This window comes from Typopeltis vanoorti, chromosome 10 (assembly GCF_054136105.1).
Source record: "Typopeltis vanoorti isolate ZY-2024b chromosome 10, IOZ_Tvanoo_1.0, whole genome shotgun sequence".
NCBI lineage: Eukaryota > Metazoa > Arthropoda > Arachnida > Uropygi > Thelyphonidae > Typopeltis > Typopeltis vanoorti.
Genome location: NC_143558.1, coordinates 9,987,828 through 9,993,827, shown reverse-complemented (window position 1 = coordinate 9,993,827; position 6,000 = coordinate 9,987,828). Strand labels below are relative to the sequence as shown.

The 6,000-nt window shown below is 34.4% G+C and overlaps 1 protein-coding gene across 1 annotated transcript in view; it reads left to right on the top strand.

Annotated features, from left to right (window-relative positions):
- Positions 1 to 2,463: 2,463 nt before the first annotated feature.
- Positions 2,464 to 6,000, top strand: part of LOC150102167 (uncharacterized) — a 66,966-nt gene continuing 63,429 nt past the window's right edge. Inside the window, exon 1 of the mRNA XM_090399504.1 lies at positions 2,464 to 2,575. The gene's annotated coding sequence lies outside the window, so the exon portion shown is untranslated. The remainder of the gene's footprint in view (positions 2,576 to 6,000) is intronic.

The following is a 6,000-nucleotide window of genomic DNA, read 5'->3' as shown; positions in this document are numbered from 1 at the left end:
TACCTCTACTACGAATCAACGCCATCTACCGCCCACCTCCAACACTACCACAACTAGTGATTTTTGTCTGTAAATTCCGTGTGTTCTGAAGGGCCGATTTGTATGTATGCGGGATGAAAAACCCGAGTTTCCGGGAGAAAAAACCCTGCTACCTCCGTATGAGATCGGCTAACTCACCATCGATTGAAATCGACCAGATAAAGATTCCTCCCTTCGCGACGAGAATCGAACTTAGGCCTATTCCAATCGAAGGGCGCAATGTACCGTCGTTCTTCCAATTGCGCTACGGAGGCGCTTATATATGTACTGCTGTAACCTATTTTCTGGCGCAGAATGACCTTTGATATCTTTGCGGCATAAAAATCAAAAATAAGTCACAACTCTGAAGAAATGATTATTTAGCTGTATCTACACACACTACAATAGTATTTAATAGTATTTGAATGCTAATTTTTATGGCTATTTCTGTAGCTATACAGAAAACTATAAAGCTACAGTTTTCTATATAGCCATTTAGCCTATTTTTAGCATTTCACGTATTTGAAGGTGTTTCAAATACATTACACTCTCTCCATAGCAAACTACTGAAGCCAACGGCATCGTTCACTATATTTGCTATAGTGATTTCTTATTAGCCTAGTGTTGTACCTCTGATATATTTAAATTAGTGGAGGACATTGGCGGCCCGTACATAAGCACTGCGACACTGCAGCACCCACAAGGAAAAAATGAAAAATTTTAATTTCGTTTATGTTTATAAATAATAACAATGCTTACATTATATAAATACAATACAACGTGTTAAAAGTTACAGCCTATGTTTTGACATTGATTGAATAGTTAATAATTTGAATTGTTTTCGATTAACGCTTTAGATTACGAAACAAATGCGCTGCGATCTAACGCCGATATTCGTTTGCGCTTGTCATTTCACGTTACGTCATTCCCACACTATTTTTTAGTATCCTTACGCGCGTTATTTCTGTGAGATATGAAACGTTTATTATTGATGCTTGTTCGTGGTGAACTATTTTTTGTCAATCTTATTTTATTTTGTTAAAATAACATATAATTATTTATTTATTATAGATACAACGCTGAATTACGACGAGTGTCACTGTTGAAAATATGAAAAGAATTATATTTTTGCAATTATCGTTACACGAAACAAAAGCACTGCGATCTAACGCCGATATTCGTTGGCGCTTGTCATTGCTATGATACGAAACTTTTATTATTGGTGTTTGTTCGTGGTGAGGATGAAATATTTTTAATGGGGCAATTTTTAATATGTAAATTTATTTATTAATAAATTCGTCTTTATACAGTTTTTTTGTTAAGAGCCATAATTTTGGAAAAGGAATCGTTTGGTTTGACAGGATCCTCTATGTACATTGTGCTAACGTACGCTTTTAAACACTATAAATAAAAGTTGATGAAAACAAAATTGAGGAATATTTATTGTTTTTATACATTATTTTGAAAATATAATGAACTTCAGTATCTTATGATCTTAAATATTCAGCTAGCTATCTTACCAGAGAGAGAGAGAGTTATTATTATACGAGCAGCTTCACTGAGTCGCTGAAGACCCAAACTATGCGCATACACTTAATATCTATCATGCCACTACTTGAATTCATTCTGTAGCCCTCACATTCTTGTTAACATTTTTATTTAATTTCCAAGAATGACTTCTTGTTCTGCCCTCTAGTTAAGTGCTGAAACACTTTCCCTGTATCGATACCATAAACTATTTTAGTGACATCAGACCCACATTTATCTCAGCATGCCACATGTTCTTCAATAACCAAGTAATCCTCTGAGCTACCTTGGACACTTGAGAAATATGCCCTCTGAACTTCAGCTCTCGATCTTCCACCACTTCCAAGTTCAGGGTTGATCGGTTTCCTGGCGTGCAATTTCACATAAAAGTGATATCCATTATCTTTTCCCATACTGTCAGCCTATTTAAATCATCCTTATTTAAATACATTAATCTATTTAATGGTTATTATGATTAAATATAATTTTCTTTTCACGTATGATCACTAGTTGCACATTACTCAAATTTATTATTATAATTATTACGTGACACTTCCAAGAAGTCAAGAAATACTACTCTACTACAATTCACTTCTCGATCCCCAAAAGTACACTTAAACTACATTTTAAGTACTTTTGGTGTATTTTTCAAATAAATAATTAAATAATATATTTTAATTATTTATTTGAAAAATTAACTTTATTTGAGTTAATAATATTTATTTGAGTGCTTTTGCTTTAAATTTAAACAGGAAGTAGTCTTTTTTTTTTTTTTTTGAGAAGCAGTTTTTCGATGTATGTCAATTTCACTTTTCTTAATTTCTCAACCAAGATTTATAAAAATGTTCCGATTCGATAGAGGGCCCTAGCGAAATCGAACGACTACGATATTGCCACTTAATAATAAACCAGAAACTTCTTTACGTGTGCAGTATTTTCGTGTAGTGCAAGTGGAATTGTTTGGTAGTATAGTTCAGTTTTAAGTAGCTAAGTATAATTCAGGTGGTTAGTAAATCTAAACACTTCCGAGGTATGGAATGTTCTTATCGGAATTTTAATTAATTACCGTAATATTGTATACTCTTATTGAAAATTGGTGGCAAAAAAAATCAATCCGTCAATATTTACTGTATCCCCATCATATCAAATCGAATATTAATATCAAAGGTATTCGAAAATCTAGTTACTTCATAATAAACAAACATGTTTTATTATAGAAAGTAATTCTGGAATAACTAAACATTTAACAAACGTCTGAAAAAAAGTGACTGCTAGTTATTAAGTAACAAACGCATAATTTATAAACATGGCTTCCAGTACTGATGAGTACCGGACGCCATGTTTATAAATTATGTGTTTATGCGAACTGAATTCTTTGCAATCGCTACAGCACCCAGTTTTCAAAAAAATATTTTTGATTGAATAATACCGAAATAGAATTACTTAATATTTACATACATCAAAATAACTGAATTCTCTTATTGTCTGAAGTGAAGCCCGAAATATATACAAGTTCTGTCTTCATTAATAATTCTGGTTACTGAGAGAGTGAGAGATACATTTGACATCTAAACGTATACTCTTTTACATTGTCTTCATTATCGACAGTGTATGGTCACTCCCGTGCCTCCTCGGTTTTTGAGAATGAAGAATGAAGTCTGTTCTAGAAGTGTTAAGATAACAACTCTTTCCACACAGAATTAGTATGATAATCGCAAACATCCACACCCGTAGTGGGAATCGAATTCGCAGCTTTGATTGCAGAACGGATTAGATGTCAAATTTCGAAAATTAATGTTCGTATGCTGTACGCTTTATAATTTAATGTACTGAAATTTGAACATCGTTAGCAGTTGTCAAATGCATACCTCATAATCAGTGGCGTCGCGTGCCCTTTTCGGTTGGGTGGGCTGTCATGTTGGTTACGCAACCCGCTCTACAAAATCCACGGTAATTTGACTGCATTTTTATCGATGTATGAAAGTTTTAAGAGTGCATAGCGCATCAGCGCTCATCTTAATTGGTCCAATACAAATAATTGTAGGCTAACTGAATACTTTAATTTGTCAATTAATTGTAACCAAATTAGCGTCGAGTGGGACAATGTGTTTATGATATATTAGAAAACAATAATAAAGAAGAATGCTATATTTGTTTGGTTTATTTAAATTACTCAAAGGTGAAAATGTGTGAACCATCATTGCTAAGTCATGTGAGAATAGGAAATGTAAAGAAAAGAATAAGTGTAAGTAGAAATACTTTCATTCATGTGACATACTGTACGCCCTCAGATGCGGGACCCTCGGCATTTCTGCGCATGTCAAAAGAATTCATTCCGATAATATAATAGAGTAATCAGTCCGTATTGCGGGATGAGCTGTTTATTATTACACGTCGGAAAATTAACTTCTCTTTTATGAACATTGTAGTTTTTAAAGTGGTAACTATTTTTGCTTGTATAACAGTTGGAAAATTTTACGTATAAAGCACGGGATTTCGCGTGTTGGTAACCAATTCGTACATCGCCTTATTTATTTCTTCCCTTCAACATGAATTGATTATTCTTGGCACAAAGCCAAAGTCGGCTCTCGCTTGTGTGGTAGGACTTTAGTATGTGTGGTACCATAAGTTGCTGGGTAGAGCGAATAGCATGCGATTCTATGAAGTCTAGACATGAATTTAATGATGGCTTAATTTACAACACACACACACACACAAAAAAAAAGAGGGAAAGAGATTTGCTTGCGAAGTATAAATATCTAATCACTTACAGGAATCCTACACTCATTCGTTTTATTTATTTATTTTTTTTAATCAACTGCCGTCTTGTGAATAATAGATATCGCACATATGCTAGTATTTTGTTGTAGATCAAAAACTTCGTATAATATACAGCAGTATCCATTTTAGTCAGGAATTAGTGGGTTGGGAATGGACGAACTGTTGTTTACATTTGATTTAAATGACTGTATAATGTATTCCTTGGGAAACATAACAAGGGGCTGACTGTTCCACAATACAGCAGTAGTAGGGATGAAGGACGAGGATAGGAAACTTGTTCTGTTTGTTTTCAGGTGCGCTGTGAAGGGATGTTGAGCAGCAGCTGCACGTGTTCCAACAAGCTTAGTACTAAGTGGGGGAATTATTGATGCTATTTCAGATGAACATTTGACATGGAAATATTTAAAGGCTTCACATATTGCCGAAACCAAACGTCTGTGTGAAAGTGAGAGGAGTGAGTTGGTAAGAGATGGATCATTAATAAGTCTAATTAGTCCATATGCGCGAAGTAGTAGGGGTCCCATTAGTGACAAAATACTTCCGGTGGGCGTGGCTTCTCCCTGAGGGTATATGTGTCAATGGTTTCTGCTTGGAGGTTCTGCCCAAATGCTTCCGGTGGGCGTGGCTTCCTGACATCATTGTGAGTGACGTCATGAGTTTGGAATGTTTGGAATTTCCATGTGGGCAAGTGTGTGAATGGCTTCATTCTTGTGTTTTGGTTCGCGTATGGGATTATGGGTGATTTTTTTTGTTCGTGAATGGAATTGTGGGTGATTTTTTTTGTTCGCGTATGGCATTATGGGTGATGGTAGAGATAAGGATTCGTGTTGTGATTGGTGGGACAGTTTAAACCAAATGCTTCCGGTGTGCGTGGCTTCATGGGTGTGGAATGTTTGGAATTTCCCTGGGAGCATATGTAGTCAATGGCTTCAGTTCTTGTGTTTTGGTTTGTTTGTAAATAAATGTCGTCATTTGTAAATAAGTGACGTTATTGCTTTGAATGGAAAGGGAAATATTAGTGTATAAGTAATCGTGTTGTCATTGGTGGACACTTCTGACCAGATCAAGATCAAGATAAGATAAGGAATCGTGACGCGAATGTTTGTTGTTATTGAGTTTGGAATGATAATTTAATTTAACTATATTCTATGTCACACAAACATACAGTTTTTTTTTTCTTCTATAGATGGTTGTACTAATTTTCCAATACATTTTGGGTATTTCTTTCCTGTTAAAGTGTGGGAATTCTTAGAGAAAGTCGTGATGGCTCTCGTGTTTCGAGTTTTTCTGAATAATTAATTATATACTTAAAAAACCTGTCCTTAAACACACATACACACACACACATATACATATTAGATATAAAAAATCGCTAATATATCCATGTTGATACTCTAATATATACCCTATGATTATTCTTATGGAAAAAAAAAATATTCAGTATTAGAATTACGCTTACCAAAAACATACGAACAGTTGTTATATTTAAGTTAAATGTGACACACATCTGTCATTGTCGTCTGTGGGAATTCTTAGAGTATGTCGTGATGGCGGGTGTGATTAGATTTTTCTGAATAATTAATTATATACTGGTGTCACTCAAACATACGGTTTTTTTTTTATTTTATTTTATTTTATATAGATGGTTGTACTAATTTTCCAATACATTTGGGT